Below are 15,934 nucleotides of genomic sequence, written 5' to 3'. Positions count from 1 at the left end.
GGACTTCTAACTGATTGGATCCCGCCTACTCAGATTGTTGAAGATAATCTCCTTCACTTAACATCAACTGGTTGTAGATGTTAATGACATCTACAAACTACTTCCACAACACCACCTAGATTGGTGTTTGGTTGAATAATTAGGGTCTATAGCCTCACCAAGTTGACTCATAAAACTAACCATCAGAGCAGTATTACAAACTGGACTAAACACCAAAGGTTGGCAAACTTTTCTGTAAAAGATCAGATAGTAAATATTGCAGTCTGTGCAGGCCAACAGGCAAAATCAAGGATATTATGTAGTTACTTGTATAACAGACAGAAAACAAGCTTCCACAATTTTTATTGATAAAATTCAAAATGTGACATTAATAATTGAGTATATTCTTTTGTGATACAGGTCTACTAATGAGAAAAATAAATTTGTGGGTTAGGTCCCATTTCACCCCATTAGAGTTCAAAGTTAGTGTTCTCTCTGATCAAAGTCGATGGCAACTGTTCATCTGTTAATGGTGATCTGTAACGACATTTTGCATTTCATCTTTGAAAATGGCTTTCCCCACAGGTGGTGTGTAGTAAAGAATTAATCTTGCCCCCAGAATGGCCAGGTATTTGCCCTCAGCTTTGGGAAGTGATCTCTTGGAATGTCATGGTTTGCCTGGGAAACTTGGGTCACACTGGGCGATCTAAAAACACGATTTAGGGGCTTCCCAGGTGGCGCAGTGGTTGAGAGTCTGCCTGCCGATGCAGGGGACATGGGTTCGTGCCCCGGTCCGGGAGGATCCCACATGCCGTGGAGCGGCTGGGTCCGTGAGTCATGGCCGCTGAGCCTGCGCGTCCGGAGCCTGTGCTCCGCAACGGGCGAGGCCACAACAGTGAGAGGCCCGCGTACCGCAAAAAAAAAAAAAAAAAAAAAAAAAAAATACGATTTAGGGTGGGGGCTGACCATGTCAGAAAGACCAATAATGTGATGTACGTGAGGCTTTGGGCCACATGGTATCAGTCGCCCTGATGGTTGAGATCAACCATGGGGGCAATCATGGGGGGAAAGTCTTGCCTACATGATAGAGCCCCAAAAGAATCTCTGGACACCAAGGTTTGGGTGAGCTTTGCTAGTTGGCAATATTCTACACGTACGGTCACACACTGATGCAGTGAAAATAAAGCATCCTGACCCCAAGTGGAGAGGACAACAAAAATGTTTGGTCCTTCCCTGGACTCTGCTCTATGTACATCTCCCCTTGGCTGAATTAAATCTTCATCCTTTACCAGTAACAGATGGGAACTGAGAGTAACAATTTCAATGAGTTCTGGAAATCCTTCTAGGGAATTACTGACACTAAAGGTAGTTTTGGGAGCTCCTCCAAACTTGCAGTTAGTGTCAGAAGTGAGGATGGTCTTGTGTGAACTGCATGCTCTTTAAATTTTATAGCGGACTAACTCTTGAAGTTGGCTGAAAATCTCAAAGTTCTGTCAAATACTGATATCAATCCATGTACATAAGCTTTTTTTTTTGTGGTACTCTCACTGTTGTGGCCTCTCCTGTTGTGGAGCACAGGCTCCGGACGCGCAGGCTCAGCGGCCATGGCTCACGAGCCCAGCCGCTCCACGGCATGTGGCATCTTCCCGGACTGGGGCACGAACCCGTGTCCCCTGCGTCGGCAGGGGGACTCTCAACCACTGTGCCACCAGGGAAGCCCCATGTACATAAGCTTTTATTAAGCATTTTCATTGCTCAGAAGGCAGTCATAAAATTCTATTAAATATTCTCTTGATGTTTGCCTTTTAGCACACCATTTATTATATTGCTGGATGTGGAATTGCTGAATAGAAACCCTTCAATTGCACAGTTAAATGGATTTGAAATTTAAAAATTACTTTTACACTTGTATTGAGGTCTGAAAACACTGCTGGAACTATAGTTTGAGCCTGGAAAATACGTTCATTTAAATTTTTGTAGGAATGGAGATCTCACTTTCTGTTTTAATTTTTGACAACACAGGAAGTTTCTTAGGCCGCTTGATCTTGCTTGTGATTTAAACATTAATTGTCATCCAGAAACGAAGACCCAATACAGCAAAAATAAATAAATAAATACAAAAACATTAATTGTCATCAAAATGACTTTATCGCAGGTTTCTGCAGATAACCATTGTTTTGCTTTGTCATTTTGGTTGAATCCATTAAGAAACATTACAACGTCTGCAGCAGAAGCTAATTTCCCAAGTCATCCAGTGTTCAATAATAGTGGTTGAATAATAGTGGTTGAGGGCTGTTTTTGTTAAGAAATCTCAATCCTGAGCTCAAAAAGTCACAGATGACTTATCTGTTAAGCCATCAAACTGCTGTGTAGTTGATAGGGCAAGTCAGAATATTCAGCTTCTATTTTGACAAAAGTTCACAAAACAGACAATGGTTAAGTCCAGGAGACATAATGATCACCTTTGACACACTGGTTCAATAACACACAGTAGGTGCAAATATTTTCCACAAAGTACCTTCTGATGAATATTACAATAAATTAGTACAGGCTTTAAACACTTTACATTTTCACAACCTTTGTAAATTTGTCCAAAAAGCCTTTTCCTGCTCCACACATATTTTTATCATCAACAGTTGTAACACATCTTAGCGGATTCCACTTCAGGTTACACTGAATTAGTGTTTCCTCATTTTCTTTGAAAATAGTTTTGACCATAGTTTTTCCACATGGATTATTCATAAAAGTTGACTCTTCATTGACTTCAGACTCAGCATGAACCTGCCAAATAAACAACTGAGCTGTATTGGTAACACCAGTCAACTTGTCAAGAGCCAAGGAAAACCACTAGAAATCATCTGCCATGGTTTTAAATTGATTATTGATGTTGCTCCCCATGTTCTCAACTCTTCAAACAACGATTGTCACCAAAAGGCTAATAGCCTTAACTGTTTTATTTTCTCTAGACACATTTCATCTGCTGCTACCATCAAAAATATTTTAATCAACTCACCATCAATAAATATCTTTCCTTGCCTGGTTAATAAATGAGCCACCAGGGCACTTACATTAGGTACAGTCTCATTTTCATTTTTTATCTGTAATGGAGAAATTGTGCTATTATGAGATATTCTGTTTTAAATTTTCTAATTTTTCTGGCAGCTCCTTTCTTGCAGTTGGGAATGTTGTGATGAGGGTTTACTCTGTCAGACCATATTCTTTTAGCACAGTTGTAGTGTCACTATACAACAAAGATGATGCTTTCCTGTCTCATCCTATAACAAAATAATCCACACTCCACTGTGACTTAAAAGCATGACATTTGGATCCCACTATTCTCTTCTTTTGTTTTGTTTTGACATGATGGCTATTGTGCTGGTTAATAAAATAAAACAAAATTTAAAAAGTATTTCTGTACAGTGATGTACATGGTACTTGAAACAGGTGGCACTATAACCACATCCCTGAGATCTACAGGTTGCTAAACAGCACTGCAAAGCAATGAGAGCACCATCCATGGCCCATCTTTGCTGCAAGTACTCAACTCTGCCACTGTAGCATGAACGCCACTATAGATGATATGTAAATGATGAGCATGGCTGTATTCCAATAAAACTTTATTCATAATGGACAGTAAAATTTGCATTTCATATAATTTTCACATGTCATGAAATATTTTTCTTCTTTTGAACTCTTTTCAACCTTTTAAAACTGTAAAAACTATTCTTAGTTCATCGTCCATACCAGAACAGGTGTTGAGTCAAAGTTGGCCAATGAACCATAGTGTGTCATCCCTTGCTACAGACAATTTTATTGTCTTCATAAACCCATGGGAGGGATCTAAAAGATGCTTGTTTTTTCATCTTAGATTTCTGATATACATGCAGACAAGTTCATAACAACAGTGTGATAAGGTACTTGGTGGGGGGACAAAGGTAGGTGGTATGCCAGAAGGTAAATATGGTTGAGACTTGAGGAATACTGAAGATTTTCCCCCTCAGGAAAATCTGAGGGGGGAAATACTGAATACTGAATATTTATGGTTGAGACTTGAGGAATACTGAAGATTTTCCCCCTCAGGAAAACCTCAGGAATCTGGGTTTTTAAAATAACGTTAGAGTAACAAATTATTCAACATATTAAGAGGTGAAAAACTGCTTGTAGTTGAAGGAGATGAAGTTTAGAAAGTTATTTTGAGTGAAGGTTAACTTCTTAATGGAATGGTTTATAATACAGAAATCTTTAAGCTTCATACTGACTAGGATATGGCTTTTCTATTTCTGAAATACAGGCTTTTTATTATAATGATTCTATGGCACCATGGAAAAACTGTGGCACGAGAGATTGACAGTAAAATATAAAAATGTGACTAAACCCACTTAAAGAATTTACAATTATCGTGGTCAAACAATTTTATTAAACACCATCTGCCAGATACCTGGCAATTAGGTAGTGCACCACTTTTGACTATAAATTTGCATAGACTCTGAGAGATGATTTTGGAAACAAGGACTCCTCTGGCCAAGACCCCTCCTGAGGTCCAGACTCGTGTCCAACTGCTTCCTGGACCTCCCTTCCCCACCCCACATTAATGTCTTCAATTCTGAAACCAAGCTCATCACCACAGCCACACCACAGACCTGTCATCCCTCTGTCTATTCTACATAACAGGTGATGTGAGTTGACTCTGTGCTCCAAGTGACATGCTAGAATCCCAACTCCATCACTTACATAGCTGTGTAGCTTGGAGAAGTTACTTAACCTTGCTAAGCCTCAGTTTCCTGATGAAAAAAGGTTTCTAACATTTATTGAGCACTTAACTGCATGTCAATCCCTCATTTAACACTTTACATGCATTATCTCATTTAATCCTCAAAGTAGCCATATGAGGTAGGCACCATTATGATCCCCATTTCTGTTAATAAGTAAACAAAGCCCAGAGGGGTGAGACTCCTTATTATAGCTGTCAACCATTATGACTGCCTAAGAGTGGTATCATCACCCTCCACTTCACCCTCCCTTTCACTGCAAATGCTTATCTCAAAAACAGCTCTCGGATCTGCCGTCTGCTCCAGAGCACTACCTTGCCAAGATCCACCTCATCTGAATCTCGGACTTGAGCTCTTTGCCTCCAGTTTTGCCCCCTTCCAATCTCTTCACCATGTTACTTCCAGGATGCTTTACCCAAGCAACGGTGGCTGCCTCACAGTGCCTGATTGGAGAAAATGCAGACAGGCTACTGGAAAAAGCAGCTTGGCTAACAGAAGCCAGCCAGCCTCCTCTGGCCGAACAAATTTGGAGCAGAGGACCACAGGCTCTCCCCAGCATCACCTGTTTTCTACCTTTCCTGAGCCCCTTAACAACATTGTTCTCTTGCCGATATCTGGACCACGCATCTTAAATTGTCTGGTGTCCTCTGTCTCCAAAAGGTTAGAATCTATAAAACTCCAAATGGTGGTCGCTCAGGGGTATAAACAGGGCTAAGGCCGGGTGATAATCGAACGTACCTGAAGGCGGCTGGGGAGAAGCTCTACTCCCCTCTCCGGGGTTATGACTGCACCCAAACTCAGGAAGCAGTTACATAAGATGGACCGTCGCCCCCTCAGCGCCCCCCAAGAATGGGGCGCAGGACAAAAGGCAGAGGAGGGGTTTGTCACCAGCAAAGCCCAATGGGGTCCCAGGGAAAAATAAGATGGAATCTAGGTGATAAGGTCTCACTTCTTTTGGTCTTAGTCTACTTTCACTTGCCTGTAGGGCGCTGGGTATGGAGGCCTGGCGGCGACCACATCAGCTTAAAGTTCTCAGAGTAAAACCACAGCTCCCGATGTTTGAGCTCCGCGAACCACGTGCAGAAGCGCCGCAGGAAAACGTGAAGTAAAGATGGCGGCGGCGGGCGGTGTGCAAAGACGCCGCGGCGCGCGCTGCGCGGGAAGCCCCGAGCAGCACAGCTGAGCCCGCCCTGCGGGAACTCCGCCCCTCCCTCCTCCGACAGAACCCTGCAAAGCAGCGCCCTGTGGGCCTTTTGGCAGAGCACATTCTCCAGAGCCTAGCTCGTACGGCTCCGGCTCCATTCTCAGACTGAAGAGGAAAGCTTTTGTCTGCTTCTGAGCCAAACTCAGTCTCCTTCTATTGGCTGGAACGACACCACGTAGGAGGACCCTTGTTGGGGACCAACTTGGGAGAGTCGGTAACTTTACTGGTGATGTTAACACTGATTGTTGATTTGGGTGATGCGTTTTAACTTTTCCATGTGAAGGTTACTAGTTCTCCTGTTGCAATTATGTATTTGTGGAGAGATACTGTAAGACTATGTAAATATTCTTTAACTCATCATACTTTTAGCTCTTTAGTTTTAGTATCATTTATTGATGGTTCTTTCCCGAATCACCTATTAGTATGATGATTACCAAATAGAGATTTTTTTTAAGTCTATCATTCTTTCTACATTTATTAAATGGAATTCTGTGAGAAAAAGCTTTTCCTTTATCATTTATTCATTCATGTATTTATTCGTTTATTTAAAACAACATGGGCTCATGGTTTCTTATTTTACTTAATAGGCTATAATCCATTGCTATTATTTATTTAGATGCTCAGATTGTCCTAGATTTGGACAGTGGGAGCCATCATGATGCCCCCATCATTTTTTGAGCACTTTCTTACTTTTTCCGACAAGATGTTTAGGGCTCATATCATTCATTCTCAACCTAACCCTGAAAGTAGCCAGTTCTGAAAGAAACGGTTCATATCAGTGGAGAATGATAGTAAGAAACCAAGATCTGGATGCTACATGTGCTACATGTGCTCATTGCTACTGAGATGTTATTGCTTCTAGAGTCCAGCAGAAGAGCTAGGAATTCTACATACACACACTTATATGTAAGTATATGTATATATATGTGTGTGTGTATGTTTGTGTGTACCTGTATATATATGTATGTGTATATGTACTTGCCTATCTTCATATCTAATTTTGAAAATCTATCTCCCCCAAACCATGAGTTTATATCGATACCTCCAATTCCAACCCAACACCACAGGGTTCATTTTTAGTCTTCCTTTTCATTAATTTAGCCTCTCCCCTTCGTTCATTTTCATTCCTTTGTCCAACAGTGAGAAATCTGGCTCTAATTATCCACAACATATTGTTATTTGTTCAGTCCTTTAGTCCTTTTGCAGAAGTTTCCCCAGTCATTTTTTTTTAACACCTTTATTGGGGTATAATTGCTTTACAATGGTGTGTTAGTTTCTGCTTTATAGCAAAGTGAATCAGTTATACATATACATATGTTCCCATATCTCTTCCCTCTTGTATCTCCCTCCCTCCCACCCTCCCTATCCCACCCCTCCAGGCGGTCACAAAGACCCCAGTCATCTTTTGTTGGATGATTCCTCAGAGGGTTCACAGGCACAAAAAAAAATCACTGAATTTTAGCATGTTTAAAACTGTTTTCCAACAGTCTTGATGCCTAAAGAATAGATTTAATGAAAATACAACCTTTGGTGCACACTTTTTTTCCTTAAAGGTGTTTTGTTTTGGTTTGGTTTTTTAACTGAATCACATAAACCTTCTTCTGAATGCTGTTTTGGGGAGCTATTATCTTGCCTCTGTAAGTTATTTGATATTTTCTGCTCAAGTTCTAAAGGATTTTTCTGTAATTAAAAAAACTTAACAGTTTTGAATGTTCTAGATCAATTTTCCCAGTTTGGAGTGTTCTGTTATATTTTGCTTCTCCTTCCTGTGGCTTTTGAGAGGGGAGGGCATGAGGTTCATCAAGTGGTCTTGTTTTGTTTCCTTCACGTAACAGCTTTTTACAGCTTTAATCTATTTGTTATCAGAATTCTGGAGTATTTTTACAAGGTTCCTAGTCAAAGGGTGCCCCCTTCTGTCGGTGCAGTGAAGTCTTTAATAAATAATTTTTGTTCTCAGTGATGGGGGAGTTGGGAGGAAGTTCTCAGTCCATTGATATTATACTGCTTTTGTCTTTTAAGGCCCCACGTTTTCCCTTTTGCTTCTTTTCCCCTCATTTTCCAATCTACAAAGGGGGCCCATATCCTTTTTTATGAGGGAAATTACATAATGATTTCTATTTTTTTAATTGATAAACTTTTTTTTAGAGCAGTTTTAGGTTTACATAAAAATAGAGCAGAACATACAGGGTTTGGATTTACCCATTCTCCCCCATGGCACAGTTTCCCCTGTTATTAAAACATTGCATTAGTGTGGTGCATTTGTTATGACTAGTGAATTAATATTGATACATTATTATTAAATAAAGTCTACAGTTTACATTAGAGATTACTCTTTGTGTTATATAGTTTCATGGGTTTTGACAGATGCATAATGTCATGTATCTACCACAACAGTATCATATAGAATAGTTTCACTGTCCTAAAAATCCCGTGTTCTGCTTAGTCATCCCTCCATACTCCTCCCTCAAACCCCTGGCAACCACTGATTTTTTTCCTATATCTATAGTTTTAGCATTTTGAGAATTTCATATAGATGAAATAACACAAAATGTAGCCTGTTAAGGCTGGCTTCTTTCTTCTTTGTATTTGCATGCATTAAAATCTACCGCCTAGGGGCCAGGCTTCTAATTTAGCATGCATCTAGGGGCTGACTGTGATCCTCCCTGCAGACCAGGGAAACCTGTGGACACCTCACCTGCCCTTTCCCTCTAGTACACTCCAAATCACTAGTATCTCCCTGGAAGGAGCTTGTACATACACCTGGTGGCCCAGCTTTGACAGCTGCCATCCAAGGGATGGGCCCCTAGAATGCCTGGCTCTGAGAGTCAAAGGGGCTTGCATTCATGAGTACCACAGGATGGCAGCAAACAAGGAAGTAGTTACTAACAAGCGCAGGAGCACTCATCCACAGCAATGCACCCAGTCCCAGCGCAGAGGAATCAGACAAAAAAAGCCCTTTCCCAGTTTCTCCCTGGGAGGCACTAATTACATACTTTCCCAGCTGCTGCCTGAGGATCTGGCTTCGAGTCAGCATGCGTTGAGGTGCTGACCTCAATCCTCCCATTTGGGAAACTGACAGGTCCTGACACACCCTCAAATACTGGGAGCCTCTAAGAATAAAGAAGGTGGCTTGGACACCACAAAGTTTTGAGAGACAACCAAGAGCTTGGGCCAGGCTGATGGATAAGGTTCATCTCCTACGTAAGACAACAGTGTCAAAACTACAAGAAGTGGCTGTTTTATCAAATGTGCAGAAACCAACAACCGAGAGTTAAAGAAAAGGAAGAAACAGAGGAATATGTTTCAAACAAAAGAAAAAGATAAAAAATAGAGAAGCAGACCTCAATGAAACAGAGATAACTGATTTACCTCATAAAGAGTACAAAATAACAGTAATCAAGTTGCTCACTGAGGTCAGGAGAACAATGCATGAACAAAATGAGAATTTCAACAAAGAGATGGAAAATATAAGAAAGTACCAAACAAATCACAGGGCTTAAAAATACTATAACTGAACTTAAAAAAAAAAATCAATAAAGGGGTTCAATAGTAAACTACACCAAGTGGAAAAAAAGGATCAGCAAACTCAGAGGAAGGACAGTAAAATTAATCCAATCTGAGGAACAAAAAGAAAAAAGAATGAAAAGGAGTGGAGATAGCTTAAGGGACTTACAAGACACCATTAAATGGACCAATATATGTATTATAAGGGGTCCTAGAAGGAGAAGAGAGAGAGAGAGAAAGAAAGCTTATTCAAAGAAAGAATGGTTGAAAACTTCCTTAACATGGGGAAAGAAACATGTCAAGATTCAGGAAGCATAGAGAGTTCCAAAAGGTGAATCCAAAGAGACCCACACTGAGACACATTATAATTAAACTGTCAAAAGCTAAAGACAAGGAGAGAATCATAAAAGAGAAAAGAGAAAAACATCTTGTCACATACAAGGGAACCCCCATAAGACTATTAGCAGATTTCTTTCAGCAGCACCTTTGCAGGCTGGAAGGGAGTGGCATGATATATTCAAAGTGTTAAAAACAAAAAAAACCCTGCCAAACAAGAATACTCTACCAGGCAAAGATGTCCTTCAGAACTGAAGGAGAGAGAAAGAGGTTTCAAGACAAGAAATGCTGAAGGAGTTCACAACTAGACTGGCCTTATAAGAAATGTTAAAAGGACTTCTTCAATCTGAAACAAAAGAATGCTAATTAGTAACGGGAAAATATGTGAAGGTATATATCTCACTGGAAAAAAATATAAAGTTTAATTTAAAATACTCATGCTGTAATGGTGGAGAATAAATCACTTATAACTCTACTAGGAAGGTTAAAAGACAAAGTAATGAAATAAAACTACAATAATTTGTTAATGGACACACGAGGTAAAAAGATGCAAATTGTGACATAATAAAACAAAATTCGGGGGAGGGGAGTAAAAATGTAGAGCTTTAGTATGCATTCAAAGTTAAGTTGTTATCAGCTTAAATAGACTGTTATAAATATATGTAAACTCTATGGTAACCACAAAGGAAACACCTATACTAGATACACAAGAAATAAAAGAAAGGAATCTAAGCATACCACTACAGAAAAACCACCAAATTACAGAGAAGAAAGCAAGAGGGGAACAAAGGAATTATAAAACAGCCAGAAAACAATTAACAGAATGGCAATATTAAGTCCACACCTATAAATAATTACTTTAAATAGAAATGGACTGAGTCTCTAAAAATAGGAGCTTGGCTAAGATGGAAGAGTAGGAAGACCCTGAGCTCACTTTCTCTCATGAGCACACGAAGATGACAACTATTTACAGAGCAACTGTTGATAAGAAAGACCAGAATCTGCCAGAAAAGACCTTCTACGACTAAAGATATAAAGAAGGAACCACAACAAGACAGGTAGTAGGGGCAGAGTCCAGGTACTCAGGACCCAAGACCCATACCCTGGGAAGATGACCCACAAACGGGAGAATAATTACAATTGCAGATGTTCTCCCCAAGGAACAATGGGTCTGAGATCCACATCAGTCTCCCCAGCCTGGGGGTCCTTCACTGGGAAGATGAGACCCCAGAATGATTTGGCTTTGAAGGCCAGTGGGGCTTACTTTTGGGAGGCCCAGAGGGCTGCGGGAAAGAGAGACTCCACTCTTGAAGGGCACACACAAAATCTCCCATGCTCTAGGATCCAGGGCAGAAGCAGTAATTTGAAAGGAGCCTGAATCAGACCCACCTGCTGATCCTGGAGGGCCTCCTGGACGGACAGGAGGTACCTGGAGCTCACCCTGGGGACAACAGACACTGGAGGCAGCCATATGGGGGAGCTCATTCTACCATATGGACACTGGTGCTGGCTGCCATTTTAGAGTCCTCCCTCTACCTTATTAGCACCGGGGCCCAGCCCTGCCCACCAGCTTATCTGCACCAGTACTGTGACGCCTCAAGCCAAGCAACTAGCTGGGCTGCTCCCAGCAGGTAGGCTGCCTTAAGACCCCCTGAGCTCACAGCCACACCAAGACATGACCCTGTCCACCAGAGAACCCGGAACTTGGCCCCAAACACCAGTGTGCCGGCACTAGCCCAGGACCCCAGGGCCCAGTAGTCAGAGACCCCAGGACCCAGCTCTGCCCACTAATGGACAGGCACCAGCCCCAGGACCCCCTGACCTCCAGCCCTGCCCACTAGCAGACTGACACACCAACTCTACACTACCTTGATTACAACAGTTTTATAGTAATTCTCAAAATCAGGTAGTACATGTTCTTCAACTTTATTCTTCATTTATAAAGTTTCTTTGGCAATGTCAGTTCTTTCCATTTCCATATACATTTTAGAATCACATATTTAATTTCTACAATAAAGCCTGCTTGGATTTCCATTGAGATTGTGTGGAATTTCCATAGGCAAATTTCAAAATTCAGTTTTTTGTTTTAGATACTTTGAGGCTCTCTTGTTAGGTGCATATATGTTTAGAATTGTTCCACCATCTTGATAGATTGACACCTTTACCATTATATAATGTCCTTCTTGATATGTAAATTCATGTCTATAAGGGACCTCAGGGATTTGGAGGCTAACATGGAAAAATACAAGACCATGAAATGCAGTAACACCCAGTAAGCTTTATTGCATGGTACTTGGACAGGATTGCCTGAGAGATGAAGTTCCTCACAGCATAAGACTATACAGAGGCTAGAGGTCAGGGGCCACCATCCAGGAGGGAACTCCTGGGCAAGAAGGGAACTGGAGGGAGAGCTTACATGTCTACATAATGTTGCTAAGTAACATGGCAGCCATCTGTATGTCTTCCTTAGAAAAATGTCTATTCAGATCTTCTGCCTATTTTTTTTTGGCTGTTGAACTGTATGAGTTCTTTATATATTTTGGATATTAGCCCCTTATCAGACATGATTCGCAAATATTTTCTCCCATTCAGTAGGCTGCCTTTTCATTTTGTTGATGGTTACATTTGCTGTGCAGAAGCTTTTTAGTGTGATGTAGTTCCACTTTTTATTTTTGTTTTTGCTGTCAGATGCTTTTTCAGCATCTATTGAGATGATCACATACTTTTTATCCTTCATTTCATTAATGTGCTATATCATATTGGCTGATTTGCAGATGTTGAACCATCCTTGCATCCCTGGAATAAATCCCACTTAATCATTTTGTATGATCTTTATAATGTATTGCATCCGGTTTGCTAATATTTTGTTGAAGATTTTTGCATCAGTGTCCATCAAGGATATTGGACTGCAATTTTCTGGGGTTTTCTTGTCTGTTTGTTTCAAATATGCTCTTGCCCTTTTCTCTCTCCTCCTTCTGGGATTCCTATTATGTGTATGTTGCTATGTTTGATGGTGTCCAGTGAGTCCCTTAAACTCTGCTCATTTTTTTCATTCTTTTCTGTTCTTTAGCCTAAATAATCTCAATTGGCCAGATCTGATGTTGAATCTCTCTAGTTTCTCATTTGTTATTGTACTCTTCAACGCCAGAGTTTTTATCTGGCTCCTTTTAATAATTTCTGTCTCTTTGTTGATAGTCTCTACTTGGCATTGCTTTTATGGTTTCCTTTAGGTCTTTGTCCATGCTTTCCATTAGCTCTTTGAGCATATTTTAAATTGTTGATTTAAAGTTTTTGTCTAGCAAGTCCAATGTCTGGGCTTCCTCCTGGACAGTTTATTAATTTCTTTTTTCCTATGTATGGGTCATACCTTCTTGTTTCTTTCATGTCTTGTAATTTTTGTTGAAAATTGAACACTTTGAGAATTATAATGTGACCATGCTAGAAATCAGATTCTCCTCCCTCCCTAGTTTGTTGTTGCTGCTTGTTATAGTCATTGCTCCAGTTTTTAAAATGACTTTTCTAAACTAATTTTGTAAGGTCTGGGTTCCTTGTGTGTGGCCACTGAAATCTCCATTTCATTAGCTTAGTGATCACCTAGTGATTCATCAGAGATTTCCTGAAATGCCAAGACTCAGCTGATTTTTCTTGATTAATTGTTCACCTCTTGCTGTAAACCCCTCATTAGTTTCCAGAGTCTAAAAAATTTGGTTCTGACTGTCCTTGCTAGTTTATTGGCTGATTTTGTGGAGGGACAGGCTTTTGCTGTTTCCTGTCCACAATTCCTCTCTGATATCACCCACCATTTTACTTTTATCTAAGAAAAAGAATGGAGATTCTACCTACCTACTATCTATATCTATGTAGAAAGAAAAAAAAAAAAAAAGGAAAAATAAACCATGAAATTTAAATGGTTCCTGGTGGGAGAAGGAAACAGTGACGGAAGCTGTATTTCCTTAAATATACCTTCTCTTGTAGATTTTACTTTGGATCCACATATCTTACATAATTCTAAAAAAATTAAAATATTAAAGGATTACCTAAACAAACTACTCTCAGAGTTATAAACTTGCTAAAGTCTATATGGAGAAATTGAGATCTGAATTTAAGTAGTCTAACTACAGATGCTACAACAGTCACTATTATGCTAAACTAGGTAGTACTGAGAGACATAACATAGGTAAATCACCTAGCAAATCAATAAACATTAGCTCCCTTCCACCAATACCTTACTGGAGGAGAGAAAACATAATTACTTTGTCATCTTTGTTCTAGGCCCATACACAGGGCTCATGATGTATAATTAGTGTAAACAATAAATCAAGGCTATGATTATAAACATTTGACCATAAGGCCACTTTTTGAATAATGATGAGGAAAAAAAAGTGCCTACTAGAATAGTCATGTTAGTTTTACATTTTCCTTGTAAAAATAAAGGTTTGAAAAACAGACTAATTATTTTTGATTACGTAAACATACACGAACACTTCCGTTGACTCCAACATGGACACCCCACTGGTACCTGAATAAAAGTCCTCATCAAAATCAAAATACCTCCCACTCCTATTTTTCTGTTACCACTACCACTAATGCACATGTAGCAGATATATCCCTTTCCCACAGAGTACCACGTCCTATTTTGCCAACTCTTGACCACTTTGCTTCTTTAAACAGTATCTTAAATCCAACCACCACTCTATATTCCCACTGCCATTGCCTCAGTTCATACTTGTATTTCCTACCTGGACTACCAAATGGCCAAACTAGTCTTTTCTGCTTCCCTTCTTATCTTTTTCTAAGTTCATTTTCCATTATGACTCCAGAGTATTTTTACTGAAAATAAATTGAACAGTTTATTCAACCTTTTAAATTTGTTCAGTAATTGCTTTGCTTATATTGATTATTCAGTTGCTTCTCATCATTTAGTGTGGCAGTTTTTCAAAATATATTCCTAAAAGACTCGAGACTCAATAGAATTGCTTCAGTCCCCATGAGTGATAAGGCAGATGCTGGATGGATAATGTTCTCTTGTCATCCCTATTCTTTAACTCTCAATCACAGTTGCTCAATTTGTTTATAAGTCTTTGTAAATTTTCGTTTGTAAAATAGATTTCCCTAACTCACACTCTTCATGGTTTTGCTCCTAGCTATCTCTTCAGATTCAGTTTACTGTTACTGCTCTTTGCAAGCCCTATACATCCAGCCATCTCAAAATCTTCAGTTTCCTGAATTAGGGATATTGTGTCATACCTTTATTGGTTGAACAGCTATTTCTTCCACCTGTAATGCTATTCTCTGTGCCTTTGGAAACCACTGAAGAAATCTCAGCTTAGAAATTATGAAAATTTAAAAAAGCCCCCAGAGGCAGTTTCTTGTTTCCTTCTCTGTTCCTATAGAACCCTGTACACGTTATTACAACCTCTACCACTCTACTTCTTTTCATCGTTTACTGACGCTTGTGACCTTGGGCAAATAACTTAACCTTTTTGAGCCCTTGAATTCCTCATCTGCAAAATGAGGATCAGTAAGGTATAATATCTAGCTCATAGAGATGTTGGGAGGGTTAAATGTGGTAATATGTGAAAGGACTTAAGAGTGCATGGCACATTAGATTTATTCAAATGTTATATGTAACTATTATTACTACTAATAGTACCAACTACCACTACTCATCTATCTGGGTCTATTAAACTGTGAGCTCTGAAGGCTTACTTTTGCCCCACTAGCACCTAACTCATGATAAAAACTCAATGTTGGAAGGAATTGATCTACATTCTATAATATGCAGGAATATGGTGGTCATTCATGTTATTATCCTCAGGTTAAAATTATTTGTTCTCTAGTGCCTTCAGCTACTTCTTTTTGTAAGAAATATTATTTAATATGAAATTTCTAACTTCCTTAGAGTATACTTTTTATAGCAAATTAAAATTAAAAGTTTATTAGTTGATTTAGAAGTGAGAGGCAATTTCCTTTCACCTAACATATTTCAATAGACATCTAATTAACCCACTGTTAATGGTTAAGTATGTGTCAACTTGGCTAAGCCACAAAACCTAGATATGTTGTCAAACATCATTCTAGATGTTTCTGTGAGTTCTTTTGGATGAGATTAACATTTAAAGCTGTGGACTTTGAGTAAAGC

General features: G+C 39.6%; 1 protein-coding gene across 8 annotated transcripts in view; it reads right to left on the bottom strand.

Annotated features, from left to right (window-relative positions):
- The window catches only part of DOCK2 (dedicator of cytokinesis 2), a 416,438-nt gene extending 410,610 nt beyond the window's left edge, over positions 1-5,828 (bottom strand). For 6 of the 8 annotated variants that reach the window (XM_079918428.1, XM_079918432.1, XM_079918434.1 and 3 more), the window contains exon 1: positions 5,728-5,828. The gene's annotated coding sequence lies outside the window, so the exon portion shown is untranslated. Of the gene's footprint in view, positions 1-5,486 lie in introns of all 8 variants that reach the window. The other 2 variants (XM_079918429.1, XM_079918430.1) reach the window with 1 other exon arrangement.
- Between the last annotated feature and the right edge of the window lie 10,106 nt (positions 5,829-15,934).

The sequence above is a fragment of the Stenella coeruleoalba genome, assembly GCF_951394435.1.
Source record: "Stenella coeruleoalba genome assembly, chromosome: 3".
NCBI lineage: Eukaryota > Metazoa > Chordata > Mammalia > Artiodactyla > Delphinidae > Stenella > Stenella coeruleoalba.
The sequence above is the reverse complement of the archived record's forward strand: the minus strand, read 5'-3'. Positions and strand labels throughout refer to the sequence as shown.